Here is a 17797-nt window from a genome sequence, read left to right as displayed (position 1 = left end):
AGGAACTGTGAGTCTGCTTGCCTTCTCAGCTGAGAGGCTTGAAGCCTGGGGCAAATTCTCAACCCTGCTCACTGGCTGCCTGGAAATAAACTCAGTGCTGTTGTGGGGACAAGGTGGGAATGAGACTGGCCATTCAGGCTGTGGGCTGCATGGGAGTGGAGTGAGGACTGTGACAGCCGGCTTCCTTCCCCTTCCCTAGTGACCTATGTAAAGCAGGAGATACAGCCATAATTCTCCTGGGAACATAACTCCACTGGCCTGGGAACTACACCCCTATCCCCTGCAGCAGCCATAGCAAGCCCTGCCCAAGCAGAGTGTGAGCTCAGACACCCTAACCCTGCCCCCACCTGATGGTCCTTACCCACTCTGGTAGCCGAAGACAAAGGACATAATCTCTTGGGAAATATATGACCCCACCTAAAGTCTGATCCTCCCTATACAACTGCAGCTAACAGGCTCTTGAAAGTGCCATCTCCTGGCTGGAGACTAACCAACACAAGATTAGCACACTTAACAAAAACAACCAAGGACCCTTATAGAGTCCATCTCATTCCCCTGCTACCTCCACCAGAGCAGGTGCTAGTATCCACAGCTGAGAGACCTGAAGACAGATCACATCACAGGACTCTTTGCAGACACTCCCCAGTACCAGCCCAGAGCCTGGTAGCTCTGCTGGGTAGCTAGAACCAGATTTGGCTCTCAGGAAGCTTTATCCCTAGGGGAAGGGGGAAAGCACCACATCAAGGAAGCATGCTGTGGGACAAAAGAATCTGAACAGCAGCCCTTGAGTCCCAGATCTTCTCTTTGACATAGTCTACCCAAATGAGAAGGAAAAACAGCAACAACAACAAATTCTGGTAATATGACAAAACATCTTAAACACTCCCAAAAGATCACACTAGCTCACCAGCAATAGATCCAAACCAAGACGAAATCTCTGAATTGCCAGAAAAAAACAAATCAGAAGGTGGATTATTAAGCTAATCAAGGAGGCACAAGAGACAGATGAAGTCCAACTTAAAGAAATAAATTTAAAAAAATGATACAGGATATGAAAGGAAAAAATCTTAAGTGAAATAGATAGCAAAAATAAAAAATAATGATGAATTCTGGTAATCAAGGACACGCTTAGAGAAACAGAAAATGCACTGGAAAGTCTCAGCAATAGAATCAAATAGGTAGAAGAGGTAGAAGAAAGAACTTCACAGCTCAAAGACAAGGCATTTGAATTAACCTAATCTGACAAAGACAAAAAATATATTAAAAAATGAACAAAGCCTCCAAGAAATTTGGGATTATGTTAAAAGGCCAAATCTAACAGTAATTAGTGTTCCCAAAAAAGAAGAGAAATCTAGAAGTTTGGAATATTTGAGGAAATAATCAAGAAAAACTTCCCTGGCCTTGCTAGAGATCTAGACATTCAAATGCAAGAAGCTCAAAGAATACCTGGGAAATTCATCACAAAAAGATCATTGCCTAGGCACATAGTAATCAGGTTATCTAAAGTCAAGACAAAGGAGAGAATCTTAAGAGTTGTTGGGCAAAAGTATCAGGTAACCTATAAAGGAAAACCTATCAGATTAACAGCGGATTTCTCAGCAAAAACCCTACAAGCTAGAAGGGATTGGGGTCCTATATTTAGCCTCCTTAAACAATACAATTATCAGCAAATAATTTTATATCCAGTGAAACTAAGATTCATAAATGAAGGATAGTCTTTTTTGAACAAACAAATCCTGAGAGAATTCACCACTACCAAACCAGCAATATAAGAACTGCTAAAAGGATCTCTAAATCTTGAAACAAATCCCCAAAATATACCAAAATAGGATTTCCATAAAGCATGTATCTCACAGGACCTATAAAACAATAACACAATGCAAAAAAAGCCAGATATTCAGGCAACAAATAGCATGATGAATAGAATGGTACCTCACATCTCAATACTAACATTGAATGTAAATGATCTAAATGCTCCACTTAAAAGATACAGAATGGCAGAATGAATAAGAATTCACCAACCAAGTATCTGCCATCTTCAAGAGACTCACCTGACACATAAGGACTCAAATAAACTTAAGATAAAGGGGTGGAAAAGAATATTCCATGCAAATGGACACCAAAAGTGAGCAGGAGTAGCTATTCTTATATCAGACAAAACAAATTTTAAAGCAATTGCAGTTAAAGACAAAGAGGGACATTATATTATGATAAAAGGACTAGTCCAACAGAAAAATATCACTATCCTAAATATATATGCACCTAACACTGGAGTTCTCAAATTTATAAAACTATTACCACTAGACCTAAGAAATGAGATAGACAGCAACACAATAGTGGGGACTTCAATCCTCCACTGACAGCACTAGACAGGTCATCAAGACAGAAAATTAACAAAGAAACAATGGACTTAAGCTTCACCCTAGAACAAACAGACTTAACAGATATTTACAAAACATTCTACCCAACAACTACAGAATATGCATTCTATTCATCAGCCATGGAACATTCTCCAAAATAGACCATTTAATAGGCTACAAAACAAGTCTCAACAAATTCAAGAAAATCAAAATTATATCAAGTACCCTCTCAGACCACAGTGGAATAAAATTGAAAATCAACTCTAAAAGAAACTCTCAAAACCATGCAAATACATGAAAATTTAATAAACCGCTCCTGAGTGATAATTGGGTTAACAGTGAAATCAAGATGGAAATTAAAAATTCTTTGAACTGAGAGATAATGGTGACACAACCTATCAAAACCTCTGGGATACAGCAAAAGTGGTGCTAAGAGCAAAGTTTATAGCATTAAAGTCCTACATCAAAAAGTCTGAAAGAGCACAAATAGATAATCTAAGGTCACAACTCAAAAAAATAGAGAAACAAGAACAAACCAAACCCAAACCCAGCAGATGAACCAAGATCAGAGCAGAACTAAATGAAATGGAAACAAATTTATAAAATATAAAAGATAAATGAAACAAAGAGCTGGTTCTTTGAAAATATAAATTAAAATTGATAGACCATTAGTGAGATTAACCAAGAAAAGAAGAGGGAAGATCCAAATAAGCACAATTAGAAACAAAACTGGAAAAATTACAACTGATACCACACAAATACAAAAGATCATTCAAGACTACTATAAACAACTTTATACACATAAACAAGAAAATTTAGAGGAGATGGGTAAATTCCTGGAAATATACAACCCTCCTAGATTAAGCCACGAAGAAATAGAATATCTGAACAGACCAATAGCAAGCAGTGAAATTGAAATGGTAATTAAAAAGCTACCAAGAAAGAAACTGTTCAGATCAGATGGATTTACAGCTGAATTATTTCAGATAGTCAAAGAAGAATTGGTACAAATCCTATTGACACTATTCCAAAAGATAAAGAAGGAATCCTCCCTAAGTCATTCTATGAAGCCACTATCACCCTAATACCAAAACCAGGAAAGGGTATAACAAAAAAAAGAAAACTACAGACCAATATCCTTGATGAACACAGATGCAAAAGTCCTCAACAAAACACTAGCTAACTGAATCCAACTGCATGTCTAAAACAATCCATCATGATCAAATGGGTTTTATATCAGAGATGCAGGGATGGTTTAACATCTACAAGCCAATAAATGTGATACACTGCATAAACATAAATCACATGATCATCTCAAAAGATGCAGAAAATGCATTTGAAAAAAATACAGCATCCCTTTCTACATCAAAAGATGTAGAAAATGCGTTTGAAAAAAATCCAGCATCCCTTTATGATTAAATCTCTTGCAAAATTGGCATAGAAGGGACATATCTTAAGGAAATAAAAGCCATCTTTGACAAACCCACAGCCAATGTTAGACTAAATAGGGAAAATTTGAAAACATTCCCCCTGAGAACTGGAACAAGACAAAGATGCCTACTTTTACCACTTCTATTTAACATAGTACTGGAAGTCCTAGCCAGAGCAATCAGACAAGAGAAAGAAATAAAAGGCATCCAAATTGGTAAAGAGGAAGTCAAACTGTCGCTGTTAGCTGATGACATGATTGTATACCTAGGAAACCCTAAATATTCATTCAAAAAGCTCCTAGAACTGGTAAATGGATTCAACAAAGTTTCAGAATACAAAATTAATGTACAGAAATGAGTAGTTCTGCTGTACACCAACAGTGACCAAGCTGAGAATCAAATCAAGAACTCGACCTCTTTTAGAATAGCTGCAACAAAAATAAAATACTTAAGAATATACTTAACCAAGGAGGTGAAAGACCTTCTACAATGAAAACTATAAAACACTGCTGAAATAAATCAAAGTTGACACAAACAAATGGAAACACATCCCATGTTCATGGATGGGTAGAATTAATATTGTGAAAATGACCATACTGCCAAAAGTAATCTACAAATTTAATGTAATTCTCATAAAAATACCACCATAATTCCTTACAGAACTTGAAAAAAAATCCTAAAATTTATATGGAACCAAAAAAGAGCCCACATAGTCAAAGCAAGACTAAGGAAAAAAAAAAATCTGGAGGCATTACATTACCTGACTTTAAACTATACTATAAGGGCATAGTCACCAAAACAGCAGGATACTGGTATAAAAATAGGCATATAGACCAATGGAACAGAATCCAGAATCCAGAAATAAAGCCAAATACTTACAGTCAACTGATCTTTGACAAAGCAAACAGAAACATAGAGTGGGGAAATGACACCCTATTCAACAAATGGTTCTGGAATAATTGGGAAGCCACGTGTAGAAGAATGAAACTGGATCTTCATCTCTCACCTGCACAAAAAATCAACTTAAGATGGATCAAGGGCTTAAATCTAAAAATTCCAGAAGATAACATTGGAAAACCCCTTCTAGACATTAGCTTAGGCAAAGACTTCATAACAAAGAACCCAAAATCAAGTGAAACAAAAAGATAAATAGATGGGACCTAATTAAGCTAAAAAGCTTCTGCACAGCAAAAGAAATAATCAGTAGAATAAACAGACAACCCAAAGAGTGGGAAAAAAAATCTTCACAATCTATACATCCAACTGAAGGACTATTGTCCTGAATCTACAAGGAACTCAGGCAAATCAGCCACAATAAAACAAACAATCTTATCAAAAGTGGGCTAAGGACATGAATAGTCAATTCTCAAAAGAAGATATACAAATGGCCAAGAAATATATGAAAAAATGCTCAACACCACTAATTACCAGGGAAATGCAAATCAAGACCACAATGTGATAACCACTTCACCCCTGCAAGAATGGCCATAATCAGAAAATCAAAAAATAATAGACGTTGGTGAGAATGTGTTGAAAAGGGAACATTTTTTACACTGTTTGTGGGAGTGTAAACTAGTACAACCACTATGGAAAACAGTGTGGTGATTCCTACAAGAACTAAATGTAGATCTATCATTTGATCCAGCATTCTCACTACTTGTAGGAAACGAAGCCATTATATGAAAAAAGATACTTGCACACGTATATTTATGGCAGCACAATTCACAATTGCAAAAATATTGAACCTGTCCAAATGTCCATCATTCAATGAGTGGTTAAATAAAATGTAGTATATATATATGTATATAACATGGAATGCTCCTCAGCCATGAAAAGGAATGGAATAACGGCATTTGCAGCAACCTGGATGGAATTGGAGACCATTATTCTAAGTGAAGTAACTCAGGAATGGAAAACTAAACATCATTATGTACTCACCCTTAAGTGGGAACTGAGCTATGAGGATGCAAAGACATAAGAATAATACAATGGAGGCCGGGCGCAGTGGCTCACGCCTGTAATTCCAGCACTTTGGGAGGCTAAGGCGGGTGGATCATGAGGTCAGGAGATCAAGACAATCCTGGCTAACATGGTGAAACCCCATCTCTACTAAAAATACAAAAAATTAGCTTAGGGTGATGGTGGGCACCTGTAGTCCCAGCTACTCAGGAGGCTGAGGAAGGAGAATGGCTGAACCCAGAAGGCGGAGCTTGCAGTGAGCCGAGATCGCACCACTGCACTCCAGCCTGGGCAACAGAGCAAGACTCCGTCTCAAAATAATACTACTACTACTACTACAATGGACTTTGGGGCCTTGGGGGTAAGGGTGGGAGGTGGGTGAGGGATAAAAGACTACACATTGGGTACAGTGTACACTGCTAGAGTGCTGGGTACACCAAAATCTCAAAAATCACCACTAAAGAATGTATTCCTGTAACCAAACAACGCTTATTCCCCAAAAACCTGTTGAAATAAGAAGAAAGAAGAAAGACAAAAAATGGACCAAGACTGGAAAATTTTACTGCATAAAAACATAAACATCTTTAAAGCATATCCTGTAAGTCCAGATCCCCACAACAAACGATGAGAGGGAGAACAAAAAAGAACATTAGTTTCACTTTGTAGTGAAATAAACTAAAAAGCTCAAGTTTCAGAGTAAAGTACTCCATATTTTTGGCAGCTGCCTCCTTCTTGTGTGGTCTAAAGGAGACTGTGCTGACTAAAGAGCATGCCCCATCATATTCACAGAGCCAGCAGAGAACCCTCCCTTTCATGATCAAAGCTAATTGGATAAATAATTATACACAATTTCAAAAAACTCCATAATCTGTTAATTATTCTAGCTCATCATTTATAAACATGAATAGATACATTAGTACTACCAAACCAAGGAAACACAAAATTATGAGTGATAAAGATGGAAAACTAAATGACTGACCCAGAAGTAAATGGTTTTTGTTTTCATAAATATTACTTTAAAAGTTATTTGTTTTACTCAGAGATAAACAATTCAGAGAATATTGCCCTGAGAAATAATAGGATCCTATGTTCAATATTATGAGCAATAATGTTGTAACTGCAATAAATGAACAATCTAAAAATATTAATTGAGTATATGGAAAAAAACAGCATTGGTAAGATAAAAATAAATCCAGAATAAACTAAGGTAATTTAGGCATATAAATAACACCTATTCTTATAGTGAAATCTTTGATAACATCAGAAGCCAGGCTCCTTTGCCATCCCCTCTTTTATTGGTTCTTATACAGATTACCCCTAAACTCCCTTAAAAGTAAAAATAAAATGAAGGATATAGCTCAGAAAATGGAGCAAAAATATAAAAAGAAGGTTAGTTTGACTAATAACTTATCTGAGAGGACAGATGTAATAGCTCTGGAATTTGTTTCAGAGGAATATCAGGAGAAGATAAAGAAATGAAAATATTTTAAAAATATGATTAAAAATAATTTCCCCCAAATTTAAAAGTAGCCCTGCTGGGCACAGTGGTTCACACCTGTAATCCAGGAATTTGGAGACTGAGATGGGAGGATTACTTGAGGCCATGAGTTTGAGACCCATCTGAGTAACACAGTGAGACTCTGTCTCTAAAAACAAAAAACAGGCTGGGCACGGTGGCTCAAGCCTGTAATCCCAGCACTTTGGGAGGCCGAGGTGGGCGGATCACGAGGTCAGGAGATCAAGACCATCCTGGCTAACACAGTGAAACCCCGTCTCTACTAAAAAATAGAAAAAATTAGCTGGGCATGGTGGCGGGTGCCTGTAGTTCCAGCTACTCGGGAGGCCAAGGCAGAAGAATGGCATAAACCCAGGAGGCAGAGCTTGCAGTGAGCTGAGATCGCGCCACTGCACTCCAGCCTGGGCAACAGAGCGAGACTCCGTCTCAAAAAAACAAACAAAAAACCCCCGAGTTTCAAGAGAAAATAATAAACAGACTCTACATACATTAAAATAGAAATGATGCAGACTGCAAGTTCTTATAACAAAAATTTTAATAAATCAAAAGTTTCAAAAATCTTTAGTTTTTTTTTAATGACTAAAACCCAGCTACCAACAATAGAGAAAAAAACTCCTAATACTGTACTTCTTAGTGACAGGAGTACAAATGCAGAGCTCAGTGGAGCAATAATCTTAAATTTATGGGTAGACATAATCTGAAACTAGATTCCTATACCAAGCTATATTCTTATCCAGATATAAAGGCAAATTAATGAAACTTTTAATATGCCAAGACTCAGACAATTTGTCACCCAAAAAATATAGGAAAAAATCACTTAAGAATATACTTCAGAGAAAATAAAACGCATTCAAGGCATACAGTTATTATCTGTACTTTTCAGGTTATTTATGTTTTCTTTATCTACATGTTGGAAATACTGTATAATGGTGTGCTGCTGCACATCACTTCTTATCTCCACATTCAGCGATGCCATTTGGGTAGCTTGAAATCAGCCAATGCTTCAAATCAGGACTTGATTCAATATTTTGTTGTTTGCCTAGAGTTAGGAAAGTAATAGAGAAAGAGTTAATAGCATAGATTAATGTGTGCATGTCTAGTGCTGAAGATGAAATAGGTCTCATTGTAATGAGTATAATTTGTATAAGGGTGATAGTTTAAGAGGAGATCACAATTCAGATTTAATGACAATAACTGTATTGCAAAAAGGAATAGATGAGTAGGATAAAACTCCATTTGTTGAATCATGTTTGGATTACAACCAGAGTTTGTCTACAGATAACAGAATTTGGCAAAAAAATCCATGAAAGCATTGTATACAAATTCATAGGTTAGATATAATTTACAATAAAGAATATTATGTATTTTATTATCATTTGTATATCACCAAAACTTGTAAAAACTTATGTAAGTATATCAACATATAAATTTTTCCCAAAGAGCCAGCTGTTAAATATTTACTAGTATGCCACTGGTTATGAATGATTTTATTTCTCTTTTTATAGCTTTCTATGTGTCTGGATTAAATATATCTTTTGCTTTTATAATCAAGAAAAAGAATATTATTTAAAAACCACTATAGACTGGCATACTACCCAGCTTTAGTTTGGGGCATTAAGTTTTTCCTGTTGAGGCAGAAAGAGCACCAGAGTGCCACAATGTTAAAGTTGTTTTATGAGCTCTCAAGTTCAGAAAGAGAAGCAATGTTATATGAGCCTTAAATAAAATGCACCAGGCCAGGCTCATTTTATATATAATCCTGTTTAATACCCATCATAAACCAAAAAAGTAGGCATTTTTGAAATTTTAAAGATAGGCGGACAGTGAAGCCAGAGGTTTGCCAGAAAGGTCTAGATTTTATAAAATGGAGTGAAGTGATATTTACCTGATCCTTTACCTAACCTCAGCTGGGCAGACCCAGAAATGCTGATATTTACCTGATCCTTTACCTAACCTCAGCTGGGCAGATCCAGAAATGCTATTTTGCCAGTACACTGAAATTGAGTGATTCAAGGAGATTCAACCTTAAGTTAGTGAACTGTATAAATCAAGATTCTAGATCTATTACATTAAAATAAGAAATGTCCTGTCACCAGGTTCAGTGTTCATGAAGGCCTGACTAGCCTGACCTCTCTCTATAGGAAGCTACCTCAGTCATCAGACAGATGCTTGGAAAGCCTGAAATGAGAGCAAGAGTAGTGAATTACAGGATTTTAATGTTTAATAGCTTTATGCCCAAATATTCTAACACATCTATACCCATAATGGGGATAAATCTTCCCTAAGACAGAATGTTTAATTGATGTGGATGGAGTTTGCAAGGCCTTGGTAATGTTGCTTTTTCATGACTTCCATTGTGACCATGTAATGATTGATCTTTTCTTTCCTTAGTTATATTGAAACTCTCAATCTTGCTACCTTGGGCATCTAAGAGCTATTGTGTTGATTTATAATTTATCTCTCAAAAAGCAACCTGAATACACTTAGTCCTTTATGTGAGAGGTATGCTATTTTCCCCTAATAAGCTAAAGATATACATTTCTTCATTTACCCAGGTCATCCTTAGTGTCTCAGAGACAGTAAGCAGAGAGAGTGGGCAAAGGTGATGTATCTATGCCTGTGCCTGTGTGTTTGTAGTGACTCTGTTGGGAACCAGGGGTTAAGGGGATCTGGAAGGAATGGGCAGGAGCTTATTATACAGACTGCTTGTAAATCTAGTGTTGTAGTCTTAGATGCTGCTTCTATAATTCTTTTTGTTCACCTTTGTTCAGAATTTAGATTTCTTGTTTTCTTAGCCTATTCTTGATTAATAAAATTAATGATGTGGATTATTTTACTCTGCTCAGAGTATTTCTTGGGGTTTGGGTTGTCTTTTAGCTACTCAAGCCAGTTTCTATACTGGTTCTGGAAATTTCTAAAAAGTTACCAATTCACTTGATGGCAGTGAATGTGAACATCATGAGGTCCAGAGAAGACCTAATTAATGCCTTTATGTATTTTTATCATATTTTAAATTATTCATATGGCCACATTATATGATCTATTACTATAGATCATATATATTTATACACACACATACATACACATTGTACTAATCAGTTCTCATGCTGCTATGAAGAAATACCTGAGACTGGGTAATTTATCAAGAAAAGAGGTTTAATTGACTCACAGTTCCACATGGCTAGAGAGGTCTCAGGAAACATAATCATGGCAGAAGTCACCACTTCACAGGGTGGCAGAAGAGAGAATAAGTGCAAGCAGGGAAAATTCCAGATGTTTATAAAACCATCAGATCTCATGAGAACTCATAACTATCACCAGAACAGCATGGGGGAGACTGTCTCCATGATCCAATCACTTCACACCAGGTCCCTTCCATGACACGTGGGGATTAAGGTGACTACAATTCAAGATGAGATTTTGGTGGGGACACAGAGCCAAACCACATTATTCTGTACCTGGCCCCTCCCAAATCTCATGTCCTCACATTTCAAAACACAATAATGCCTTTCCAGCAGTTCCCCAAATTCTTAGCTCATTCAAGCATTAACCCAAAAGCTCAACTATTAAGTCTCATCTGAAACAAGACAAGTCCCTTCTGCCTATGAGTCTGTAAAATCAAAAGCAAGTTAGTTACTTTCTAGATACAATGGGGGTACAGGCATTGGATAAATACAGACATTTCCTATGGGAGAGATTGGCTAAAACAAAGGGGTTACAGGCCCCATGCAAGTCTGAATTCCAATAGGGCAGTCATTAAACCTTAAGGTTCCAAAATGATCTCCTCTGACTCCATGTCTTACACCCAGGTTATGCTGATGCAAGAGGTAGACTCCCATGGCCTTGGGCAGCATTGCCCCTCTGACTGCGCAGGGTGCAGCCCCTCTCCCAGCTATGTTCATGGCTGGCATTGAGTGTCTGTGGCTTTTCCAGGCATGCAGTGCAAGCTGTCAATGAGTCTACCATTCTGGGGTTTGAAGGACAGTGGCCCTCTTCTCACAGTTCCACTAGGCAGTGCCTCAGTTGGAAATCCATATGTGGGCTCCAACCCCACATTTCCCTTCTGCACTGCCCTAGCAGAGGTTCCTCATGAGGGCTCCACCCCTGCTGCAGACTTCTGTCTGGATACCCAGGTATCCATCATTTAAAATTTAGGCGGAGGTTCCCAAACCTCAATTCTTGTCTTTTGCACACCTGCAGGCCCAACACTACATGGAGGTTGTCAAGGCTTGAGGCTTGTACCCTCTGAAGCAATGACCTGAGCTGTACCTTGGCCACTTTTAGCCAAGGCTGGAGTGGCTGGGATGCAGGGCACCAAGTTCTGAGGCTGAACACAGCATGGGGGCCTGGACCCAGCTCAGGAAACCATTTCTCCCTCCTAGGTCTCCAGGCCTGTAACAGAAGAGGCTGCCATGAAGGTCTCTGACATTCCCTGGAGACATTTTCCCCATTGTCTTGGTGATTACAATTTGGCTTCTCATTACTTATGCAAATTTCTGCAGCTGGCTTGAGTTTCTCCTCAGAAAATGGGTTTTTCTTTTCCACTGCATTATTAAGCTGCAAAATTTCCAAACTCTTATGCTCTGTCACCTTTTGAATGCTTTGCAGCTTAGAAATTTCTTCTGTCAGGCTGAGCACGATGGCTCATGCCTGTAATCCCAGCACTTTGGGAGGCCGAAGCAGGCGGATCACAAGGTCAGGAGATTGAGACCATCCTGGCTAATATGGCGAAACCCCGTCTCTACTAAATATATAAAAAATTAGCCGGGAGTAGTGGTGGGTGCCTGTATTCCCAGCTACTCGGGAGGCTGAGGCAGGAGAATGGCATGAACCCAGGGGGTGGAGCTTGCAGTGAGCTGAGATCATGCCACTGCACTCCAGCTTGGGTGACAGAGTTAGACTCTGTCTCAAAAAAAAACAAAAAACAAAAAACAAAACGAAATTTCTTCTGCCAGATACCCTAAATCATCTCTCTCAAGTTCAAAGTTTCACAAATCTCTAGGGCAGGGGCAAAAAGCCACATGTCTCTTTGCTAAAGCATAGCAAGAGTGGCCTTTACTCCAATTCCCAACAAATTTTTCATCTCCTTCTGAGACCACCTCAGCCTGGACTTCATTGTACATATCACTCTCAGCATTTTGGTCAAAGTCATTCAATAAGTCTCTAGGAAGTTTCAAACATTCCCACATCTTCCTGTCTTCTGAGCCCTCCAAGTCTCTAGGAAGTTCCAGACTTTCCCACATTTTCCTGCCTTCTTCTGAGCCCTCCAAACTATTCGAACCTCTGCCTGTTACCCAGCTCCAAAGTTACTTCCACGTTTTTGGGTATGCTTAAAGCAGTACGCCACTTCTCCATACTAATTTATTGTATTAATCCATTCTCACACTGCTATGAAGAAATACCTGAGACTGAGTAATTTATAAAGAAAGGAGGTTTAATTGACTCGCGTTTCCATATGACTGGGGAGACCTCAGGAAACTTACAATCATGGCAGAAGGTACCTCTTAACAGGGTGGCAGGAGAGAATAAGTGCAAACAGGGGAAGTTACAGATGTTTATAAAACCACTAGATCTCATGACAACTCACTCTCTATCACCAGAACAGCAGAGGGGAACTGCCCCCATGATCCAATCACTTCCCATCGGGTCCCTCTCACAACACATGGGGATTATGGGAAACACAATTCAAGATGAGATTTGGGTGGAGATACAGCCAAACCATATCACATATACTGACAGGAATGGCAATTTAAAAAATTATTCAAGATTGTCTTTCTAGAGATTAGTCTTCTAGAAAAGAGTGAGAGGCTAACAGAGTATTTATAAATATTTATAAATGAATTACATATATATATATAACATTGTCCCAGGTCTATCAACTTATAATGGACTTTTCAATTGCTGAAGTGAAGAAAATGTAACTTTAGCTTGTTACAACAGTGATTATGATTAATGACCTTTTCAGAAGTCATAAGGAGCCTCTCCTTCCTCTACACTCCACCACTGCCAAAAACACAAATTATTATTTATATTTCATTACCCCATCACATAGGGTATTTAGCCTTAGTATACAAGATTAAGGAATTATTACAGTAAGAACAGTTGCCTCTATAGTATTGCCCAGAAACCTCACTGAATCAGAAGTTGGGCTTTAAGGCTACCAGCATGGGGTCAGCTGGGATCCATGGTAAGAGCCTCCAAAATGACCCCTTCAATAGAATAGCAGAATGGCAGATAAAGTTAGAATTGCCAAACCTGTTTAAAAATGAAGATTATTTGATGGTCTCCTGGGCTATCCTAATCAACTTGAAGCCGAAAGTGGCATTGGAGGATGATCACTGAGAGGTTAAATACTTAGGCATATGTACATTTTCTTGCAATAATACCTCCTTTAATACATTCTAGACAGCATCTTGGTAATGAGAACCATCCAATGGACCATCCAGTCAATTTCTGGTAGGGATCTAAACCAATGTAAAAATGATATATCTAAAAGGCAAATTGGAAATATGGGTAAAGAATCTATCATACATATACATTGTTAAAGTTCTTTTCAACCTCTAAAAAGGTCCCTCTCTTTCCAACCCATTCAAACATTTAAGATATATATTTTTTAATACTAACAACATATCTTCTCCTTGGTAAGGAAATCAATGTCAAAATTCCTATCTCTACACTGTCTCTATCACCTCTTTCTTATTGCTGCCTTACTGAAGACAGCTGGGAAAAAATATAAAGAACAAGGCCAAATAGTAATGCTTATTTTTACCTAATTTTCTACCCTATTACACATTCAGACATTTTCCCTGTAGTTGCACCCAACTTTTTGCAGATGCCTCAGCTATTAGAAGTATTCCTTTCATTTATGATCAAAATATAAAATCCTTAATGTAAAATATTAAGATATAGCATTATGAAAATATGCATATAGGAAATACTTTAAATCCTATGCATTTGCTTCTTTGAGTTGAATGGTGTCATGGCTAAGGCAACTTGAATGAGATTTGACCGGAGTTTTCTCTGAGGTTTTCCTGCAGCTCTGCCTCAGTGATCAGCTTGCAGATCACTCTGTAATAGACACCTTCGTCCAAAACTCCCTGCCTGTGTTCGGCCTGCCAGAATTGCTAATAAGTTTAAATATAGTAGGTAACCACTTTTCTGTCTATTTACGTCACTTTCATTTCATCATAATTTAGTATACACATTTTAAAAATGTTATATAGTCCTTATATTTTAATTTGAGGTACTATTGCTTTTGTTCTCATATTTTTTTTATCACTGCGCACTAATGTTGTTAAACGTCTTCATGTTCCTTAAGCATCCATTTTTCAAAACTTTAAATGAATTTTAAAGTGCCAGGGCAGACAAAATGAACTGAGACACTTTTACTAAGTTACATCCCTCAATCTGATTTTCAGGAAAAAAGAAAAAAAAACCCAAGACACAAGACTAATAAAGATATATCTCTATGTGCTGAATCTTATTTTCTACATGTTATCTTGGCTAGATGTACTGCCAAAAATTAAATCTGTTTTTATATAAATTGTCTACCTGAGTCTTCAATAATGTTACCCAAAGATGTAGCAACCTAATAAAATAGAATAAATATTTCATTAAAATTGTGTAGACCAGAATTCATTCACCACAAGTAGTGTTTATGTGATTATTACCTCCTCTCAAAAAGAAGCATTACAGAGATATGGTAAGAACTCATAGCTTCTGTCCTACAGGAATTGCCAGCCTACTGAGGGAGTGGGTAGCACTCAGACAATTGTTCAGGCCCCAAGAATCCAGAGCACTAAGTGTCATGGTAGCTGCAGTGCAGCAGGAATAGAGCACAGGGAGAGGGAACGAATCCAGTGTGAACAGCAAAGTTTTCCTAGAAACAGTTATTTCTAAGTTTACAGCAGAGCACAATGATATTAAATTAGTGACATGTAAAGTTGGTTATATATTTCCCTATCAGGAGAATAACATATACAAAAGTCAGGAGGCAAGAAAATGAATTCTGGGAACTGAAGAAGAGCTGATAAAAAAGGATTGGGCCCATTTAAGATTTTTTAGGTGGAAGAAATGAGACATAGTGATTAATTGTATATGAGGGGTGTGGTAAAGGAAAACATTTAAAATGGTATTAGGATTTCTAGCTTTAGACAAGGTGTTGACTGATTCAGAGATTTATTTCAAAGGAGAAGGAGTTTAAGGACATAAAATATAAAAAGGAAGATATTTTGGGGGTGAGTGGGATTGGAATTGAGGAGTCTGGGGACACCTGAGTAGAGGTGTCCAGTGGTCAGTAGACACGTGCGTTTAAAGCTCAGTGACAGAGTTGGGATGAAGCTGGAAATTCAAATCCAGAGTGGAAATATAGTGATAGTATTAAAAGCCACGGCAGTGAAAAGAATATCTTCAGATATCTAAAAGTCACAAATTAATGCTAATTGTCACCATACCTAAGAATCTGAGAAAAAGAAAGATAAGGTAGAGTTTAAAAATAAAGAGAATAGGCCGGGTGCAGTGGCTCATGCCTGTAATCCCAATACTTTGGGAGGCCGAGGCAGGCAGATCACTTGAGGTCAGGAGTTCAAGACTAGCCTGGCCAACATGGTGAAACCCCGTCTCTGCTAAAAATACAAAAATTAGCCAGGCATGGTGGCTGGTGCCTGTAAATCCAACTACTCTGGAGGCTGAGGCAGGAGAAACGCTGGAACCTGGGAGGCAGAGGTTGCAGTGAGCCAAGATCACACCACTGCACTGCAGGCTGGGCAACAGAGCAAGACTCCATCTCAAAAAAAAAAAAAGATTAAGAGAATAGCATCAGAAAGGAAATATGCAAGAGGCATTTTGAAAGATAGTTAGAAGAATAGGGAAAAAAATATGAAAACCCAGTCCTGGCTATCCTTCTAATAAGCTATGTAACTCTAAGCGAGTCTCTTAACTGCTTGATCTCAGTTGTTTCTTTGAAATAACAGAGATGTCTACATGTTAAATGTTGTTAATCATACAGCACTTTTTGAAAGTAGTGCATATTAATTCTGTTCCCAATGAATTCATGTTTTGAAGTCCTAACCCCTTGTACCTCAGAATGTAATTGTATTTGGGTCTTTAAATAAGTTATTAATTTAAAATGAGGGCTTTAGTGTGATCTTTATCCCAATATGGCTGGTGTCCTTTAAGAAGAGGAAATTTGGACACACAGAAAGAGAGACCACACATGTGCATATACAGAGAAATGACGGTGTGAAAACAGAGGGATAAGACAACCATCTACAAGGTAAGGAGAGGGGCCACAAAATAAAACCAACCCTACTGACAACTCGATGTTGAAGTTTGAGAAAATAGATTTCTGTTGTTTGAAACACCCAGTCTGTAGTACTCATTGTGGCATACTTAGCAAACTAATACAGATTTTGGTACCAAGTGTGGGGTGCTTCTGTAACAAATACCTAAAAATGTGGAAGTGGCTTTGGAACTGGGTAATGGGTAGAGGCTGGAAGAGTTTTTGAGGTACATGTTAGAAAAAAATCTAAGTTGCCTTGAAGTGATCTGTTCAGGGTCTAGACCTTTTTTTTTTTTTTTTTTTTCACAAATAATCAGAGAGTGTCTCTCTAGCCTCTAGAGTTTTCATTCCTTGAAAATGAGTTTATTTCTCCTTAGATGATGCAATATAATTTTGTTTTTAGACTGTGTCCAGGCAATCCAACTCCATTTTAAAGTGGATAATGCTGCAAGGTTAAGTCTAGTAGAAAGTATTTTGGCTTTTTTTTTCTACTAGAAGTATAAATGACAACATTGAAATTTTAAAATAAAAGCAAAAAAAACTATTAATAAAACTGTAGATTTAAGAAGGCAGAATATTTTAGATGTTGAAATATTTAACTATCATGTAGATATAGCTACAGAAAAAATTAACAGTGAACTGTTTATTCCTGCCAACAAGAAGAAAACTTTTCAGAAGTTACTATTTTTCTGTGTAAAAACTGTGGCAATAGAATCCACTGTAAAATTTATCTTATCAAATTTTTGACAAATCCAAGATTTGTTCTATGATTATTAATTTAACTAAACATATGTAATGAGAAACAAATATGTGAGTTGACATTACCACAATGATAGAGGAAAACAGTTGTGGATGAATGAATGTTAAAATTACATGAATAAACCTTTAGGGCACACACAGATTTGATAAAGGGAGAGTAAGATCCAGGAATGAGATTAGGAACATGTGTTTAGAGAGATAGAAACAGACTGTACTAGATGTTAAGGGAAGAGTTTTATTCAGAAGGATATGTGAAAAATGTTCCAGAGAGAGCAATGAGCTTGACTGACAGAATTTTACCCTAGTAAGCCTTACACATCGACTTGATCTATCCCTTTTCAATCTCCTCTTTCTCAATGCAAAAAAAGGAAATTCTTCAAAAAATAGTTATGGAAAAAAATGTCATTTCACTTAACTTGAGATCATTTTCATTTATATATTTCCTAGATTCTATATTTCATCTATTTCTTTATCCTATAAAGTCTGGTGAATA

Source organism: Pan troglodytes, chromosome 13, assembly GCF_028858775.2.
Source record: "Pan troglodytes isolate AG18354 chromosome 13, NHGRI_mPanTro3-v2.0_pri, whole genome shotgun sequence".
NCBI classification, from domain to species: Eukaryota; Metazoa; Chordata; class Mammalia; order Primates; family Hominidae; genus Pan; species Pan troglodytes.
The sequence above is the reverse complement of the archived record's forward strand: the minus strand, read 5'-3'. Positions refer to the sequence as shown.